This window comes from Schistocerca nitens, chromosome 6, assembly GCF_023898315.1.
Source record: "Schistocerca nitens isolate TAMUIC-IGC-003100 chromosome 6, iqSchNite1.1, whole genome shotgun sequence".
NCBI lineage: Eukaryota > Metazoa > Arthropoda > Insecta > Orthoptera > Acrididae > Schistocerca > Schistocerca nitens.
Genome location: NC_064619.1, coordinates 36,803,153 through 36,824,534, shown reverse-complemented (window position 1 = coordinate 36,824,534; position 21,382 = coordinate 36,803,153).

The window sequence follows — 21,382 nt, the reverse complement described above, 5'->3', positions numbered from 1 at the left end:
TACGTGCTTTTAGTCTTCCTTGTTGGTTGATTGAAGGTTTGAAGTCGTCGATCGAGGAGGTGGCGACAGTCACTCATTGTCGGCCGTCGCTGTTGCAGAAGCTGGATGCTGGCGCGCCTTCTTCTCGACACGGTCACCAGGCGAAACGGGCTCTTGATGTGTGCCAGCTAATGCTTCCCGTCCGCGACACCGTGCTAGAAACTGTTATAGCCAGCCGAGCGCAATTACATGCTGCCCAACCCCGAACGCGCGGCAACTCGCGGGAGCGTCACACAACACACCTGCTCCACCGCCCTACTCCAGCCAGACTCTGCTCTGCCCGCGCTCCATGCGGCAGAGCCAACACTACCAAAGATCCTAAACACTCTGGTTCTCCACACGACCTATCGATGTATTCGTTCGATAGCATAGTTTTCCCTAGGCAAGACCCAGCGTAAAATACAAATAATATTTACAAAACAAACCAATTATACATCGACATAAATGCATATATATACAAATAGTAAAACAATTACAATATACAAAGACACAGAAATGTTATATATTCAGGTAACAAAATAAGGAAAAATTTTATAGTACAATAGATGGAAATAGGAGGATATGCATTTCCGGCGTTACAAGCTCGGGTAATCTTCTGCACCCTAGCCAAAACAACTCTGGCAAAATGTGAGCCCGCCGATCAGGACCTGGTGACTTCCTTGTTTTTAACTCCTTCAGCTGCTTCTCAACGCCAGGAATGCCTGTTTGTGTCGTCCGTATGGAAGTCTGTGCGACGGCCAAACTGTGGTATATCTGTGCGATCCTCCTGTGTGGATAATTTTTAAATGACAAATTTAAATCTTCATCTGCCCTTTTTGAACTTTTATTGCCTCACTAGTCTGGTCGACGTGCGATTTTACTTAGGACCAGAATTTTCTCGGGTACTCCGATGTGTTACTGTGGAATTTGTTTTATGCTTCCGGCAATGCTGTTTTTATTGACGCACGAAATTCTACTAATTTTTTCCTGCCGTAATTCCTCCGTTCTCTTTTGAACCGAGAGTACAACAATCTGTGCATCCTTGGCATATCACGGATTTTGTTATTAAACTATAGTGGATCTTTTCTGTCCTTAAGCCACTTACTCTGCATTCTGTAAATCATGAAATTCTGCTAGACAAGCTCAAGTATTGTGGCATGAGTGGGACAGTGCTCAAATGGTTTAATTCATACCTAACTGGAAGAGTGCAGAAAGTTGAAATAAGTAGTTCTCATAACATGCAAAGATCAGCACATTCCTCAAACTGGGGAACTATCAAGAATGGGGTTCCACAAGGGTCAGTCTTGGGTCCTTTGTTGTTCTTATTATGTATTAATGACTTGCCATTCTATATTCATGAAGAGGCAAAGTTAGTTCTCTTTGCTGATGATACAAGTATAGTAATCACACCTGACAAACAAGAATTAACTGATGAAATTGTCAATACCGTCTTTCAGAAAATTACTAAGTGGTTCCTTGTAAACGGACTCTCACTGAATTTTGATAAGACACAGTACATACAGTTCCGTACAGTGAATGGTATGACGCCATTAATAAATATAGACCTTAATCAGAAGCATATAGCTAAGGTAGAATATTCCAAATTTTTAGGTGTGTCCATTGATGAGAGATTAAATTGGAAGAAACACATTGATGATCTGCTGAAACGTTTGAGTTCAGCTACTTATGCAATAAGGGTCATTGCAAATTTTGGTGATAAACATCTTAGTAAATTAGCTTACTACGCCTATTTTCACTCATTGCTTTCATATGGCATCATATTTTGGGGTAATTCATCACTCAGGAATAAAGTATTTATTGCACAAAAGCGTGTAATCAGAATAATAGCTGGAGTCCACCCAAGATCATCCTGCAGACATTTATTTAAGGATCTAGGGATATTCACAGTAGCTTCTCAGTATATATACTCTCTTATGAAATTTGTTATTAACAACCAAACCCAATTCAAAAGTAATAGCAGTGTGCATAATTACAATACTAGGAGAAAGGATGATCTTCACTATTCAAGATTAAATATAACTTTGGCACAGAAAGGGGTGAATTATACTGGCACTAAAGTCTTTGGTCACTTACCAAATAGTATCAAAAGTCTGACAGATAACCAACAAGTATTTAAGAAGAAATTAAAAGAATTTCTGAATGACAACTCCTTCTACTCCATAGAGGAATTTTTAGATATAAATTAAGAAGAAAAAAAATATTAAAAAATAAAAAAAATATAAATATAAATAAAAAAAAATAAAGAAAAACAAAAAAACACAAAAAATAAAGTTGTTATATTAACTTAAGTATGTTGTTAAATTAACCTAATTATGTCATGTATTGGAAAATTCGACTCGTTCCACATCATTACGAAATATCGTATTCATGATCCATGGAACTAGTATTAATCTAATCTAATCTAATCTAACATTCTTGTCCAGAGCGCGGTTTACAATCAATGTAAAATCTGACATAAGTCCTCTACATCTATCATTGGAAGTAAGTTCAAATGGCTCTGAGCACTATGGGTCATCAGTCCTACGTAAACCTAAGGACATCACACACATCCATGCCCAACGCACGATTCGAACCTGCGACCGTAGCAGCAGCGCGGTTCCGGACTGAAGCGCCTAGAACCGCTCGGCCACCGCGGCCGGCGGAAGTAAGTGATGTCGATTCGTCTTAAGTAGGATGCTAATAACTGTTTATCTTCCCTTACTAACATGAAAACTCTCCTAACCTTCTTGTGGGTATTTATTAACATCAACCATCGTCACTGTGATGTTATGACCACTAATTCCCGCCTTTATTGTATACGTCAGGCCTCTTTGTAGCTACTATGTACAGCTACTATGTACGAAGTCTAAATCACGGGTGGCCAACCCGCGGCCCGCGGAGCGCTAGTTTTGGCCCGCAGAGCTGTTTTCATATGAAAAAAATTTAACTTTTATTTCACAAAAAGCCCCCAAAAGAACATTCCACCAAGCCTCTTTCGTATCATAGCTAATTACAATAGCAATATCTTAGTTCCTTGATGCAACTATCGTTAGATTTTCGTCTACATACCTGTGAAAAAAATCACTATGTTGGATTTATTTTGCACGCCATCTTGAAGAAAATGTAGTTCGGCTTGGCGATAAGCACCTAACAATCAGCAGTGGTATGGATTGCGCAACCGCATACGTTTGTTGCGCTGCGCGAGTGAGACGAGTGCCAGACATATTTAATTACGTCCATATTTAATTTTACTGCAAACTCACACTATCGGCCGCAAAGTTACGGCGCTTCACGAGTGTACGTGGCGCATATTCAATCGCGATAGACCTACTATCATTTCAGGTAAGAAAAGCCGTTGTCTTTTTACAAGTAATCTGTGATGCTTGTCTTTAATTTTAGTAGGCTTGCATTTATTTTATGTACTCAGTTATGGTGAGCAGATACACCAGTTGACATTAGCAATGATTTCTGCCTCAGTGCCTTCTTTTAATTTTAGGACTACAAAATAAATAAATACTTAATTGTAATAATGTGTTTTTACCGATAACTTTTAAGGATTCCATAATACAAAGATAAAAAGAAACCCTCGTAGTGCAACTTCATCCACCTGTCTTTCTTTCTTATTTACAGCAACTAATGTTATCGACTTGAAATGTAGAATAGTTTTAAGAAACAGCCCTAACAAAAGAAGTCGAACTTTTAAAGTAAGGCAGCTATGTTAAGTGAAGCATGCGTAATTTCTTATGTTTATAATACAGGACGTTCAGAACTAAAATATCAGTTTCCTACAGCTGTTGAATACTACTCTCAAAAATTCTCGAGAAAACAGACTATGAAGTTTCCCTAGTCCATATAATACTCAAATGAAAGACCGATAATTCGACGGGCAGTGTAGCTCTGTAGTACGATGTTAGCCTTCCATGTGCTGGACCATGTTTCGATTTCCAGGTGAGTTGTATTTTTAAACATAGATGCATAGTTGATGTAAACAACAACAAACGTAGTCGCATAATCTACAAGCATTTCCGTGAAGCGTGAACTGCGTTAAGACTGAAAAAAAAACAGCGCTCGAATCTGGTAATTGCTGGTTCGAGTCTAGTTTCTGTCATTACTTTTTTAGTTTTATCCCGTTCAGTTCGAATAGCTATATCATATAAATATATGCTAATTAGGACATATTTGTCTTTGTATGAAAAATTCACGTCCTCTTATTTCTAATTACATATCACACACCAAAATCCAGTTTTTATTGCAGATTTAAATTACTAAGTATCGATCCTTTATATATAAGGTTCTTTACAACAAGAAAAACACTTCAAATTAATTTTTTTTTTTTGCTCTTCATATACCCTACGCTTCACGGAAATGCTCGTGGAACATGAACCTTTGTTTAAAAATTTACCACAACTGGGAATAGAAGGTCACTCCTATGGCAGTTGGCCATCCTACCACAGAGATACAAAGCTCGGCAAGGCAGTCAACTTGCTTGGTATGGCGTCAACTATTAAAGAAATAGTACCTAAGAAGAAGAAATTTATATAGGAGTTGAGAACTTTTCAAAAATTTGGAAATTTGTGGTAAGTTCCTATGGGACCAATATAATGAGGTCATCCGTCCCTAGGCTTACACACTACTTAATCCAACTTACACTAACTTATGCTAAGGACAACACACACGCCCATATCCGAGGGAGGTCTCGAACCTCCGACGGGGGGATGCGTGCAATGCATGGCAAGATGCCACAGACCGCGCGGCAACCCGAGCGGCGAACTTTTCAAGACAAATCGGCTGTTAACTATTTTTTTTTGTGGAATATACAACAAGACCCATATTGTGATATTCAATGAATCTCTCTCGATTCCAAAAGAATATAAAATTAAATAGCATTACGAGACTAAACAAGCAGTTATGTTTAATAAGTACAAAGGATAATTTCGACTTGACTAGGTCAACTACTTAAAAAGGAAACTCTCTGATCAGCCGCAGATGTTTACAAGGGCGAATTCATAGTCAACATGCTATGTGAAAGCGAGTTATGCCACACCTCTGTTACTGGCAAAAAAAATCAAAGCCACATTCGTATGACGAAATGGTTAAGGAATGCTTAGAGGCAGTCGCTGAAATTGCGTGTCCAGAGAAGAAAAAGGATTTCTAAAAACTAAACCTGTCTCGTCAAACTGTTACTAAACGTGTGGACGACTTTGGAAGGTAAATTGGTAAGGTAAATTGAAGATAATTTTTAAAAATCTGCATCTGAGTTAAGTTTTGTTCTCTAGCTTTGGAAGAATGCACAGATATGGTCGATCCGCCCGAGTGGCGATTTATGTCAGATGTGTTGATACCCATTTTAATAAAACAGAAGAATTAGCGGCATTGTATCCACTGAAGGGTACAACGAAATCACGAGATTCGTTGGAAGCAGTTTCATCCACATTAAATCGCTTTCCGTTAAAACTTAACGACCTATCCGGGCTAACAACGGATGGAGCTCCAGCAATGGCTGGAAAACACGAAGGTTTAGTTCAGTTGATTGAAACCGAGGCCCGCAAAGTTGGCAATATGTCGATGCTAAACTCTCATTGCATTATCTATCAAGAGAATTTACGTGCCAAGTCATTCAAAATTGACCATGTCACGAAGGTAGTTGCAAAACAGTAAGTCGAAAGGATTGAATCATATCAGTTGCAGGTATTTCTGGAGTCTTTGGATTCAGAGCATGATAGCATTTCGTATTATACAGAAGTAAGACGGGTAACCCGTGCAAAAATGTTGAAACGTGTGTTTGATTTGAAGCACATTCTTTGACAGCAAGTCAGAGAGACTTCCGGAGTTCGAAGATAAAGAATGGCTTTCCGATATTGCGATCCTAGCCCACACAACTAACCACCTAAATGATGTGAATACTCGTCTCCAAGGAAAAAATAAATTGCTTAATGTCATGCATGGTCTTATTTTCGCATTCCAAATGAAACTTGGGCTTTGAGAACGATAGTTACGAACAAAAAACTTCACAGCTTTTCCTCCACTGTCAAAGCAATCGGGGGGTCACACAGACGGGAGCTATGAAATACGCTTCTCTTATATCTGACTCGAAATACGAATTCGAAAACCGATTTCAAGATTTTAAAAAACATCGTCTGATTTTTCTGTAGTTACTACGCCATTCTCCGAAGACATGAATTCACTACTCGGGCATTTCCAAATGGAATGTGACGCACAGTTAAAAGAGAAATACAATCACTCTGGTTTGGAAGAGTTCTGTAAAACATATTTGGACAAGAAGAAATATCCAGCGTTTTACAAACATGCTTTAAAAATTATTTCATTATTTGTAAATATTTACATATGTAAACAGCTGTTTAGTCGGATGAATTTCATCAAATCGCAAATGAGAACAGGAATTACTGACGGTCATTTGGTGGAAAGCTCTTTGCGTTTAGCAACAACTTCAGTTGACATCAACACTGACTCACTTAGGTTAGTCAAACAAAGCCAGACATCACACTAACATTGCACTTCATTAAACTGTATAATAAATGTTCTTTCCTCAGAGTTGTTTTATATTTTTTTAATAAATTAATATTTCTTTCTTATTTTAGTTCACAAAACAAAAATTGGTAATGCGGTCAATGGAGAAACTCCTCCCAAAAATTTGTCTGAAAAGGTTGGCCCCCCTGGTCTACAGTATTTCCATTGCATGGTGAGTTGTCGAATTGGCTGCTCAAGACAATTTTCGGAAAAGTATTGAGAACTGAACTACTTCACAGGAATGTCTTTCCTTACTATCTCCAATGTATCCGTAAACGTACTAGTCAATATTTTGAGGTTAAAGTCGCCACTGTTATGGCGGAATCGGATGGCCGCTAAAAATGTCCGATGGTTAACTTGAGTTAACCTAGGTAGGTTGCTCGTGTGCAGATAATTTCGCAGCCAGTCAATTTCGACTTCTATAGACACAATATTTTTGTTTGTTGCAATGAATACACCCTCTCGAGAGAAGGTCGCACTAGTGATCTGTAGGCAGTCTCCTCTATAGGAGCGCCACACTTTCGCATAACTCTTCCCAATAAAGCGTAGTCGGACATTCGCCATATAATTCCAATCCCAAAGAAAGCAGGTGTTGACAGATGTGAAAATTACCGAACTATCAGTTTAATAAGTCACAGCTGCAAAATACAAACGCGAATTCTTTACAGACGAATGGAAAAACTGGTAGAAGCCGACCTAGGGGAAGATCAGTTTGGATTCCGTAGAAATGTTGGAACACGTGAGGCAATACTGACCTTACGACTTATCTTAGAAGAAAGATTAAAGAAAGGCAAACCTACGCGTCTAGCATTTGTAGATTTAGAGAAAGCTTTTGACAATGTTGACTGGAATACTCTCTTTCAAATTCTAAGGGCGGCAGGGGTAAAATACAGAGACCGAAAGGCTATTTAGAATTTGTACAGAATCGAGATGGCAGTTATAAGAGTCGAGGGGAATGAAAGGGAAGCAACAATTGGGAAGGGAGTGAGACAGGGTTGTAGCATATCCCCGATTTAATTCAATCTGTATATTGAGCAAGCAGTGAAGGAAACAAAAGAAAAATTCAGAGAAGGTATTAAAATCCATGGAGAAGAAGTAAAAACTGAGGTTCGCTGTTGACATTGTAATTCTGTCAGAAACAGAAAAAGGACTTGGAAGAGCAGTTGAACGGAATGGACAGTGTCTTGAAAGGAGGGTATAAGATGAACATCAACAAAAGCAAAACGAGGATAATGGAATGTAGTCGAATTAAGTCGGGTGATGCTGCGGGAATTAGATTAGGAAATGAGACACTTAAAGTAGTAAAGGAGTTTTGCTATTTGGGGAGCAAAATAACTGATGATGGTCGAAGTAGAGGAGATATAAAATGTAGACTGGCAATGGCAAGGAAAGCGTTTCTGAAGAAGAAAAATTTGTTAACATCGAGTATAGATTTAAGTGGCAGGAAGTCGTTTCTGAAAGTATTTGTATGGAGTGTAGCCATGTATGGAAGTGAAACATGGACGATAAATAGTTTGGAAAAGAAGAGAATAGGAGCTTTTGAAATGTGGTGCTATAGAAGAATGCTGAAGATTAGATGGGTATATCACATAACTAATGAGGAGGTATTGAATAGAAATGGAGAGAAGAGAAATTTGTGGTGCAACTTGACTAGAAGAAGGGATCGGTTGGTAGGGCATATTCTGAGGCATCAGGGGATCACCAGTTTGGTATTGGAGGGCAGCGTGGAGGGTAAAAATCGTAGAGGGAGTCCAAGAGATGAATACACTAAACAGATTCAGAAGGATGTAGGTTGCAGTAGGTACTGGGAGATGAAGAAGCTTGCACAGGATAGAGTAGCATGGAGAGCTGCAGCAAACCAGTCTGTGGACTGAAGATCACAACACCAACGGTATTCTGACACAATAGTAATGTTTCTCTAAAACATCCGCATTAGCTACCTTGACCCCCTTGGAAACCCTCTACAGTTTCTCAAGGACAACACTGTCGCGAACACAGCGCGACCAACAGCTGTCTCTGACAGACGGTTTATATACCGGCAAAACAGAAGATGTACTGTCAAGCTTCCCTTATACCTTACACTACCGGAAAAACCATATTCTACGTACTTCGACTGCCTACCGCATCGCGCTGCTCTGCATTTCAGGACGCAGCCATTCTATTCGAGGACTTGGGCAGGTGTTGAAAGCCGGACAGTTCTACGAAGCCGCGTTTATTTTATTTCGCCGCCTGTGGTGCTGTTGGCGGCCCTGCGACAACGGCTGCCTTGTGCCGACCGCATCACCTGCGGCATGCCGACTTCCTCCCGCTGTTTGGAGAGAAAGCACACGGCGGGACTAACCCCAGCTAACTTAACCTGCTCGCTGCCGTGTCAACAGAGAGGCTGGAGGCTGGCCAGCTTCCTGTCGCCAAACGGGCGATGTGGATGGGAAGAGGGGGCGGGGGGAGATGGAGAGACAGACTACAATAGATGATTCCCCTTCCTCCTGCAAAAAGATACAGATCCGTATGTGATAATAAAACAAAAACATTACTAGACTAGTGTGATGTTTATTTTTAATCAGATATGTTTCACTATTCTTATACCACCGTCAGTGCCTTCTTTTCTCCTCTGAAAGCAAATTCTATAAAAAAATAAAAATAAACAAACCTCTAAGATGCAAAAATATTTAATTTGACGCCAGAATTTTTTTTACTTGTATTAGAGATTGATAACCCATGTAGTACAGATCGCACATGAAATCTTCTTTATTTGGATTGATTACTAGCTTCACCTAACAACCTATTCATCATCAGATCTAAGATATGAAACAGACTTTTCTCATATCAGCAACATACAAGAGCTTACAGAAATGCACATGATATCATAGGAGGGTTGAAAACTATATACGCGAATTAATTTCAGAATACATACCATAAAATATCCTACATTGGTGTTGATGCCATTACAGTTTCACACAACATTAAACTATTTCTTAAAATGACAACATCCATACATGGCGCTCATAAACACCTTTTCAACGTTCGTGGCGAGTGTAATTTAACGATGGTCGTAAAACGAAAAGTATACATTAATGGAGGGAAGAGGCAGCGAAAAAAAAAAAAACAGCGCTTATGCAGTTTAGGGGGTACATGTGCTGATCACGAGAAAAGTACCTATTTTTCAGCCGGCCTGGGTGGACGAGCGGTTCTGGGCGCTACAGTGTGGAACCGCGCGACCGCTACGGTCGCAGGTTCGAATCCTGCCTCGGGCATGTATGTGTGTGATGTCCTTAGGTTAGTTAGGTTTAAGTAGTTCTGAGTTCTAGGGGACTGATGACCTCAGATGTTAAGTCCCATAGTGCTCAGAGCCATTTGAACCATTTTGAACCTATTTTTGAACGAAACGCGTATTTCTGAAGATATAAGCATATACAGGGTGTTACAAAAAGGTACGGCCAAACTTTTAGGAAACATTTCTCACACACAAAGAAAGAAAATATGTTATGTGGGCATATGTCCGGAAACGCTTACTTTCCATGTTAGAGCTCATTTTATTACTTCTCTTCAAATCAGATTAATCATGGAATGGAAACACACAGCAACAGAACGTTCCAGCGTGACTTCAAACACCTTGTTACAGGAAATGTTCAAAATGTCCTCCGTTTGCGAGGATACATGCATCCACCCTCCGTCGCATGGAATCCCTGATGCGCTGATGCAGCCCTGGAGAATGGCTTATTGTATCGCAGCCGTCCACAACACGAGCACGAAGAGTCTCTCTACATTTGGTACCGGGGTTGCGTAGACAAGAGCTTTCAAATGCCCCCATAAATGAAAGTCAAGAGGGTTGAGGTCAGGAGAGCGTGGAAGCCATGGAATTGGTCCGCCTCTACCTATCCATCGGTCACTGAATCTGTTGTTGAGAAGCGTACGAACACTTCGACTGAAATGTGCAGGAGCTCCATCGTGGATAAACCACATGCTGTGTCGTACTTGCAAAGCCACTTGTTCTAGCAGCACAGGTAGAGTATCCCGTATGAAATCATGATAACGTGCTCCATTGAGCGTAGGTGGAAGAACATAGAGCCCAATCAAGACATCACCAACAATGCCTGCCCAAACGTTCACAGAAAATCTGTGTTGATGACGTGATTGCACAATTGCGTGCGGATTCTCGTCAGCCCACACATGTTGATTGTGAAAATTTACAATTTGATCACGTTGGAATGAAGCTGACGAAACTAAAATGAGCTCTAACATGGAAATTAAGCGTTTACGGACACATGTCCACATAACATCTTTTCTTTATTTGTGTCTGAGGAATGTTTCCTGAAAGTTTGACCGTACCTTTTTGTAACACCCTGTATATGCATGGAATATCAAAAAAATTTTATTTCAAAAATTGTGTGTTACAGTCATATCTGATACGCTCGTCACCAAAAAAGCACTTATTTTCATATGGACGAAAAAAAATATCAATTAACTGTCTCAAAATTTTTTTAATCAAAAATGATGTATGCACGGATTTTCAAAAACATTTTTTTTGCAAAAAAAGGTGGAAATAATAACAAAATTTTCCCAAAAAATCTTATTTGTTTACTTTGCACAGATATACATTAAAGCTCGAATCACAGATTAGTTAAAAACAGCTACCTCAAGTTCATTTGTAGCATTAGAATAGATTTTTCGATCAAGCTCAATGAAATTGTGGAATGGTTTCATCCCAAAACGTTGACGCCAGAGAAATTCCGCCAGGTAGTTATTCAGTATAGCGCGGTGAGTTCCGAAACGCCTTTTATTTTTTCTTTAGCTTTTTGCCAGATTGACTCCACGTGATTTGTGTTTGCGTTTGTAAAGGGATCGACAAAATAAAGCGAATGATTAACAGTCAGATGATTGTAGCCCAAGCCACCTATGTAGTTGTAAAAAAAAAAAAAAAGCTCCGTCTATAGGCCACAAGTGGCCCTTCCGGGACCGTCCGGCCGCCGTGTCATCTGCCGAGGAGGATGCGGATAAGGAGGGGCGTGTGGTCAGCACACCGCACTCCCGACCGTTAGGACGGTATTCTTTGACCGAAGCCGCTACTAATCGGTCGAGTAGCTCCTCAATTGGCATCACGAGGCTGAGTGCACCCCGAAAAATGGCAACAGCACATGGCGGCAGGATGGTGACCCATCCAAGCGCCGGCCACGCCCGACAGCGCTTAACTTCGGTGATCTCACGGGAACCGGTGTAGCCACTGCGGCAAGGCCGTTGCCTATGTAGTTGTAAGCTTGCCACAAATTAGAAACTACTGTGGTTCCAGGCAAAACATACTGTTGCAAAACTGGCAGCAAATGGGTAGCATCACGTGGTGGCACGGCAACCATAAAGCTTTGCTTTGTCTCAACGTCATAACCATCAAAGACCCATTGCTCCCGCACCCTATCACCTCGATGGTACTTTCTCCTGACGAAGCAGCTCTCGTCTATGTCAACAGTATGGCCAGGGCCGCCCAAAACTATTGGCTCAGTTAAGAAATACTCGTGGCAGATATCCCTACAAAATTGGCACTAATCGAGCACAGTGTGTTCACTGCCAATTTTGAGCTACATCATTAAAAACTTTTGCTTATTGAGTTCGAAAGCCCGCATGTAAGACAGTCGCAAAATTTTAGAAATGTCTAAATGTCTGCCAGCAAAAAATGACATTTTCCTGATTGAACAACGGAGCTGCGCCAGATTTCGCCACCTTTCCCTGTAGTTTTCTCCAGCTTCATCTCGTTGTATCCAACACAATTCCCATTTTCACACACCATATCGTTCTTCAAAAGACCTTGTTGCCTAGCCCATTGTATAGAGCTTTGTGTGTTCTCCGTAACATGGTAGAAATCTTCCATTACAAAGTCACTCAGATCTGGAAAATTTCTCGCCATGTTGGCACACACAGTAATATACGATACTTCAAAACAGACAGCCTCAACATAAAAATATAGGTTGTTGGGCGCACTGATCAAGATACATAACTGTGAGCAACAGGGACATACACTATATACAACAATACGCAAAGCGAACAATAACAATCATGGTAGGATGTATGAAGCTGTAATCATTACCTATGAGTAAAGAACTCTGTGAAGAAATATAATAAAGTGTCTGCAGCATATTGACATAGCAACATGAATAAGTTGGTGAAAGCAGATATTTAATTGATCTTTTTTTTTTTGCATCCATATGAAAATAATGAACCATGGACCTTGCCGTTGGTGGGGAGGCTTGCGTGCCTCAGCGATACAGATAGCCGTACCGTAGGTACAACCACAACGGAGGGGTATCTGTTGAGAGGCCAGACAAACGTATGGTTCCTTAAAAGGGGCAGCAGCCTTTTCAGTAGTTGCAGGGGCAACAGTCTCGATGATTGACTGATCTGGCCTTGTAACAATAACCAAAACGGCCTTGCTGTTTTGGTACTGCGAACGGCTGAAAGCAAGGGGAAACTACAGCCGTAATTTTTCCCGAGGGCATGCAGCTTTACTGTATGGTTAAATGATGATGGCGTCCTCTTGGGTAAAATATTCCGGAGGTAAAATAGTCCCCCATTCGGATCTCCGGGCGGGGACTACTCAAGAGGATGTCGTTAGCGGGAGAAAGAAAACTGGCGTTCTACGCATCGGAGCGTGGAATGTCAGATCCCTTAATCGGGCAGGTAGGTTAGAAAATTTAAAAAGGGAAATGGATAGGTTAAAGTTAGATATAGTGGGAATTAGTGAAGTTCGCTGGCAGGAGGAACAAGACTTTTGGTCAGGTGAATACAGGGCTATAAATACAAAATCAAATAGGGGTAATGCAGGAGTAGGTTTAATAATGAATAAAAAAATAGAAGTGCGGGTAAGCTACTAAAAACAGCATAGTGAACGCATTACTGTGGCCAAGATAGACACAAAGCCCACGCCTACTACAGTAGTACAAGTTTATATGCCAACTAGCTCTGCAGATGATGAAGAAATTGGTGAAATGTATGATAAGATGAAACAAATTATTCAGGTAATGAAGGGAGAGGAAAATTTAATAGTCATGGGTGACTGGAATTCGACAGTAGGAAAAGGGAGAGAAGGAAACACAGTAGGTGAATATGGATTGGGGCTAAGAAATGAAAGAGGAAGCCGCCTGGTAGAATTTTGCACAGAGCATAACTTAATCATAACTAACACTTGGTTCAAGAATCATAAAAGAAGGTTGTGTACATGGAAGAATCCTGGAGATACTAAAAGGTATCAGATCGATTATACGAGGGTCAGTCAAAAAGTAATGCCTCCTATTTTTTTTCTACGTTTAATTGTCAGGAAATTTAAATGCAATTACATAGGTTGAAAACCACAACATTGAGGATCATTTTGTCATTTTTCAATGTAATCTCCGCCCATCTCTACAGTTTTGGTCCATCTTTGAACAAGGGCATGTATCCCAGCACGGTAAAAAGCACAGCTCTGCTTCCTAAGCCATTGACGCACGGATGTTTTGACGGCCTCCTCATCTTCAAAATGAATCCCACGATGAGCTTCTTTTAGTGGCCCGAACAGATGGAAGTCTGATGGTGCCAGGTCAGGGCTGTATGGGGGATGAGGCAAAACTTCCCATCCAATTTTGACAATCTCGTCAGAGGTGTGACGACTGGTGTGTGGTCTTGCATTGCCATGCAAAAGAAGAACATCTGCCATTGATTTTGTTGGGCGAACTCGCTGAAGACGTGCTTTAAGTTTTTTGAGGGTTGTGACGTATTGAACAGAATTTATTGTGCATCCCTGCTCCAAAAAATCAACCAGAATCACACCCTCTGTATCCCAGAAAACTGTTGCCATAACTTTCCCTGCCGATCGCACAGTTTTGAATTTTTTCTTCCTCGGCGAGCTTGTGTGACGCCACTCCATTGACTGCCTCTTTGATTCGGGTTCAAAAAAATGCACCCATGTTTCGTCCCCGGTCACAATTTTTTTCAGAAACTCATCTGCCTCCAAACGGAAGCGCTGCAAGTGTTGGGAGGCTATTGTTTTCCTTGCCTCTTTATTCTGATCGGTTAACATTCTTGGAACCCACCGTGCACAAACTTTTGAGTACCCCAATTGTTTAATAATCGTGATCACACTGCCTTTACTAAGAGAAATAATGCGACACACTTCATCTGCAGTCACCCGACGGTCACCACGAATGATGTCATCAACTTGCTGAATGTTGTGTGGAGTCACTGCACTCACCGGCCTGCCGCTCCGCTTTTCGTCAGTCAACGGTGTTTGCCCTTCAGCTTCCTTACAACGACGAACCCATCGTCTAACAGTGCTGACATCCACTGTCACAACACCATACACCTTCTTCAGTCTTTCATGAATGCGTATGGGCGTTTCACCTTCTGCATTCAAGAATTCAATCACACAACGCTGTCTCAAACGAACATCGATGTCGGCCATCTTACAAACTTCTGCTGTGCTGCCACCTGTTGACACAGAAAGTTACTACTGCAGTGGATTGCAGAAGAAGGTTTGAGGAATGGCGCCAAATTCAAATTTTTCACTTAACTTAATTTCTTTAAGTAGAAAAAAAATGGGAGGCATTACTTTTTGACCGACCCTCGTATAATGGTAAGATAGAGATTTAGGAACCAGGTTTTAAATTGTAAGACATTTCCAGGGGCAGATGTGGACTCTGACCACAATCTATTGGTTATGAACTGTAGATTAAAACTGAAGAAACTGCAAAAAGGTGGGAATTTAAGGAGATGGGACCTGGATAAACTGACTAAACCAGAGGTTGTACAGAGTTTCAGGGAGAGCATAAGGGAACAATTGACAGCAGCGGGGGAAAGAAGTACAGTAGAAGAAGAATGGGTAGCTCTGAGGGATGAAGTAGTGAAGGCAGCAGAGGACCAAGTAGGTAAAAAGACGAGGGCTAGTAAAAATCCTTGGGTAACAGAAGATATATTGAATTTAATTGATGAAAGGAGAAAATACAAAAGTGCAGCAAGTGAAGCAGCCAAAAAGGAATACAAACGTCTCAAAAATGAGATCGACAGGAAGTGAAAAATGGCTAAGCAGGGATGGCTAGAGGACAAATGTAAGGATGTAGAGGCTTATCTCATGAGGGGTAAGATAGATACTGCCTACAGGAAAATTAAAGAGACCTTTGGAGAAAAGAGAACCACTTGTATGAATATCAAGAGCTCAGATGGAAATCCAGTTCTAAGCAAAGAAGGAAAAGCAGAAAGGTGGAAGGAGTATATAGAGGTTCAATACAGGGGCGATGTTCTTGAGGACAATATTATGGAAATGGAAGAGGAGGTAGATGAAGATGAAATGGGAGATATGATACTGCGTGAAGAGTTTGACAGAGCACTGAAACACCTAAGTTGAAACAAGGCCCCGGTAGTAGACAACTTTCCATTAGAACTACTGATGGAGTTGGGAGAGCCAATCCTGACAAAGTTCTACCATCTGGTGAGCAAGATGTATGAGACAGGCGGCAGGGGTAAAATACAGGGACCCAAAGGCTATTTAGAATTTGTACAGAAACGAGATGGCAGTTATAAGAGTCGAGGGGAATGAAAGAGAAGCAGTGGTTGGGAAGGGAGTGAGACAGGGTTGTAGCATATCCCCGATTTAATTCAATCTGTATATTGAGCAAGCAGTGAAGGAAACAAAAGAAAAATTCGGAGAAGGTATTAAAATTCATGGAGAAGAAATAAAAACTTTGAGGTTCGCCGTTGACATTGTAATTCGGTCAGAAACAGAAAAAGGACTTGGAAGAGCAGTTGTACGGAATGGACAGTGTCTTGAAAGGAGGGTATAAGATGAACATCAACAAAAGCAAAACGGGGATAATGGAATGTAGACGAATTAAGTCGGGTGATGCTGTGGGAATTAGACTAGGAAATGAGACACTTAAAGTAGTAAATGAGTTTTGCTATTTAGAGAGCAAAATAACTGATGATGGTCAAACTAGAGAAGATATAAAATGTAGACTGGCAATGGCAAGGAAAGCGTTTCTGAAGAAGAAAAATTTGTTAACGTCGAGTATTGATTTAACTGTCAGGAAGTCGTTTCTGAAAGTATTTGTATGGAGTGTAGCCATGTATGGAAGTGAAACATGGACGATAAATAGTTTAGACAAGAAGAGAATAGAAGCTTTCGAAATGTGGTGCTACAGAAGAATGCTGAAGATTAGATGGGTAGATCACATAACTAATGAGGAGGTATTGAATAGAATTGAGGAGAAGAGGAGTTTGTGGCACAACTTGACTAGAAGAAGGGATCGGTTGGTAGGACATGTTCTGAGGCATCAAGGGATCACCAATTTAGTACTGGAGGGCAGCGTGGTGGGTAAAAATCGTAGAGGGAGACCAAGAGATGAATACACTAAGCATATTCATAAGGATGTAGGCTGCAGCAGGTACTGGGAGATGAAGAGGCTTGCACAGGATAGAGTAGCATGGAGAGCTGCATCAAACCAGTCTGAGGACTGAAGAGCACAACAACAACATGAAAATAAATACTTTTTTGGTATTCCGTTCATATATATGCTTATATCTTCAGAAATACGCGTTTCCTTCAAAAATAGGCACTTTTCTCGTGATCAGCGCATGTACCCCTTAAACTGCATAAGCGCAAAAAGAAAAAAAACAAAAACATTTACTTAAGGAACCATGAACTAAAATGACTAAATGTGAAAGATACCGCCTTACCAAAGGCTTTGATGACGTACAGATTAGTGACTGGCATAATCAGTACTTAAACCACTTCATAACAGAGACTCGCATTCGGGAGGACGACGGTTCAATCCCGCGTCCGGCCATTCTGATTTAGGTTTTCCGTGATTTCCCTTAATCGCTCCAGGCAAATGCTGGGATGGTTCCTTTGCAAGGGCACGGCCGACTTCCTTCCCCATCCTTCCCTAATCCGATGAGACCGATGACCTCGCTGTTTGGTCTCTTCCCCCAAACAACCAACCAACCAAGATCATCGTATATATGTTGCTGCGACGTGGTACAAGTGAACAGTATGACACCTGTCGCCCATTACAACATACAGGAAACACAACATTAGGCACATACATAATATACGCATGTGGCGAAATGGGGACTGATGGTCACTACGTTTACTTGAGGCGAAGGTTGCAAGGTGGCCTAAGCAGCTGGCTATATAACTTTCAAAAAATCTAAATGTTCTAATAACAATTTAAGAAACGAGAGGTAAATGTGATGAAAATTAAATTACTGAAATCTGTATAGTTCGTCTTATAGTTAAAATAACAGGATTTTAATGATGATTACTAGCTTCATAAGAATCCACTGGGTCTATTTATAAGATATCGATATATTGATGATATTCACAAGAAATATCGATATACATAGCGATGTTTCTTTCAACAATATATATAAATATCGATATCAGAATGACAATATCGACTGCCAATATTTTTGTTTTGTATTATATGTTTTTCACAATTATAGGTAAATATTTGAAGTTATTGTTTTGAAATTGTACTAGAACATAATTTTACTGTTACTGTGGAAGGACTCTTACTACCTTTTGTGTTGGCATCACGTCCAATGTTTTGTCTTTGTCTCTGTGGAGCAAGTATATGCGCTACAAAAGTAGAAGTCCGATCAACAGACCAGCTGCGTTAAAAAACAATTTTTAACACGAGTGGTGTTCTATTTCTTGACATCGGCATTCTTCAAAAACAGTTGCTGGAAAGATGAGTAATACTCTAAATTACAGAATTGGTCTTTGAAGTGGGTGGAGGTGTGTGAGGGGAAATGCTGACGTAATCGGCAATCGGCGCTACCAACAGAAACTGCAACGTTTAGTTGTACCACGCAATTTTGACACTACAGCCGCTGGGTCATTGGCGTTGGTAGAAATGGAAACAAAAAGATAGGGAAGTCGACGTGAAGTGCTCCAGTCAAATCCGAGATGTGACGAAACCGAACGACGGACCCACCAGACCCCTTTTATTGTGCCACTTACATGGAGTTACCATTGTTAACAAAGTTGTTATTGCCAAACGTGAATGCATCGATTTCCTTTCAACTCTTGCTCTAAGGGGCATAGGCAGGCACCTAACTTGTTGATGTACAAAATATCTAATAATAAACCAATACTTAAATTGACAACTCTCATACCGGCAGAATGCCTACAATTTGCAGCTGATATTTTTATAAGCATGTGGTCAATATTTTTCTGTCGATATATCAATATATTGATACATTCCATCGATATATCAGACTCCCGATATTTTTAAAAAATATCAACACTCCTATTATTCGCTGACGTTATGCAAATCAAGCGATGTAATTTTGTTTTATACTTTATCGTATTGAACTTTACAATGTGTTGCCAGTCTTAGCCACTGTCTCAAAACATTTTTATTTTTAATACATGTCTACACAACGAACGACATTGTAAGGAACATCGCCAACACGCAACAATAAGAATCACATCTGAAGTGGAAGTAATAACAGACAATTTTCCCGTCATTTTGACGGTAGTGATAATAATAACAGATTATACAACTGTTGACAAAATCTACCACCTCATGGGTGTAGCACCTCCAGACGTCGAAGGAGAACAGCAGCTGAAGTGAAAAGAAAGAAGCAGGAGACGGATCAGAGACACTCCCTGTTTGGATGCGAACACCAAGACCCAAGTCGAGAAAAAGTTTTCTCCTGACAACGCAACCAATCCAGACATCACCTGCAGACCATAGGATACAATTCTGGTGTAGCTCATCATCAGAGAAATATTGGGACAACTCCAAGGAAGCAGTTGCTACAGGACATCATCTCCCATACATGACATGGAAGGTACTCAATAGACTGAGAACTGGAGTATCTCGGTGTAAGGAGAATATGAAGAAATGGGGATACATCTCAGGGGACGAACTATGTGAGTTTGATGAACCCCAAGACCATCAGCACCTACTCAACTGCAGGAAAACTGTCGGAACCTGTGTCCATGGGCGATCTGATTATCGCCAATGATAAGGCAGTCTGTGCAGCAGAATTCTGAGCAGCACATGGAATATAAATATGAACATATTCTCTGTAATACTTGTAATATATATGCATGATATGCTGTGTATGATAAATTATACACTCCTGGAAATTGAAATAAGAACACCGTGAATTCATTGTCCCAGGAAGGGGAAACTTTATTGACACATTCCTGGGGTCAGATACATCACATGATCACACTGACAGAACAACAGGCACATAGACACAGGCAACAGAGCATGCACAATGTCGGCACTAGTACAGTGTATATCCACCTTTCGCACCAATGCAGGCTGCTATTCTCCCATGGAGACGATCGTAGAGATGCTGGATGTAGTCCTGTGGAACGGCTTGCCATGCCATTTCCACCTGGCGCCTCAGTTGGACCAGCGTTCGTGCTGGACGTGCAGACCGCGTGAGACGACGCTTCATCCAGTCCCAAACATGCTCAATGGGGGACAGATCCGGAGATCTTGTTGGCCAGGGTAGTTGAATTACACCTTCTAGAGCACGTTGGGTGGCACGGGATACATGCGGACGTGCATTGTCCTGTTGGAACAGCGAGTTCCCTTGCCGGTCTAGGAATGGTAGAACGATGGGTTCGATGACGGTTTGGATGTACCGTGCACTATTCAGTGTCCCCTCAACGATCACCAGTGGTGTACGGCTAGTGTAGGAGATCGCTCCCCACACCATGATGCCGGGTGTTGGCCCTGTGTGCCTCGGTCGTATGCAGTCCTGATTGTGGCGCTCACCTGCACGGCGCGAAACACGCATACGACCATCATTGGCACCAAGGCAGAAGCGACTCTCATCGCTGAAGACGACACGTCTCCATTCGTCCCTCCATTCACGCCTGTCGCGACACCACTGGAGGCGGGCTGCACGATGTTGGGGCGTGAGCGGAAGACGGCCTAACGGTGTGCGGGACCGTAGCCCAACTTCATGGAGATGGTTGCGAATGGTCCTCGCCGATACCCCAGGAGCAACAGTGTCCCTAATTTGCTTGGAATTGGCGGTGCGGTCCCCTACGGCACTGCGTAGGATCCTACGGTCTTGGCGTGCATCCGTGCGTCGCTGCGGTCCGGTCCCAGGTCGACGGGCACGTGCACCTTCCGCCGACCACTGGCGACAACATCGATGTACTGTGGAGACCTCACGCCCCACGTGTTGAGCAATTCGGCGGTACGTCCACCCGGCCTCCCGCATGCCCACTATACGCGCTCGCTCAAAGTCCGTCAACTGCACATACGGTTCACGTCCACGCTGTCGCGGCATGCTACCAGTGTTAAAGACTGCGATGGAGCTCCGTATGCCACGGCAAACTGGCTGACACTGACGGCGGCGGTGCACAAATGCTGCGCAGCTAGCGCCATTCGACGGCCAACACCGCGGTTCCTGGTGTGTCCGCTGTGCCGTGCGTGTGATCATTGCTTGTACAGCCCTCTCGCAGTGTCCGGAGCAAGTATGGTGGGTCTGACACACCGGTGTCAATGTGTTCTTTTTTCCATTTCCAGGAGTGTATTTAATGTGTTATGTTCTGGACACTTATAAATAAATACAACTGTTAAACTGAAATATATATAAAATGTGAGACAATGTACATGATGAAAGAACAGCATTTTTTAAAAAACATGTTATGCTACAAGTCTTAAAAAAACAAACCATGGTTTAAGGAGCTTCTTTCATATGTAACATTATGAATCATAATGGAGGTCGAAACGTCAGGCAATTTTTACGTCTTAGGGACAATACTAGGAAACAACAACGGATTACATTTATTAGAAGAAAGATGTACAAAATGTATGACAGTTGTAGTAACATAAAAAATATT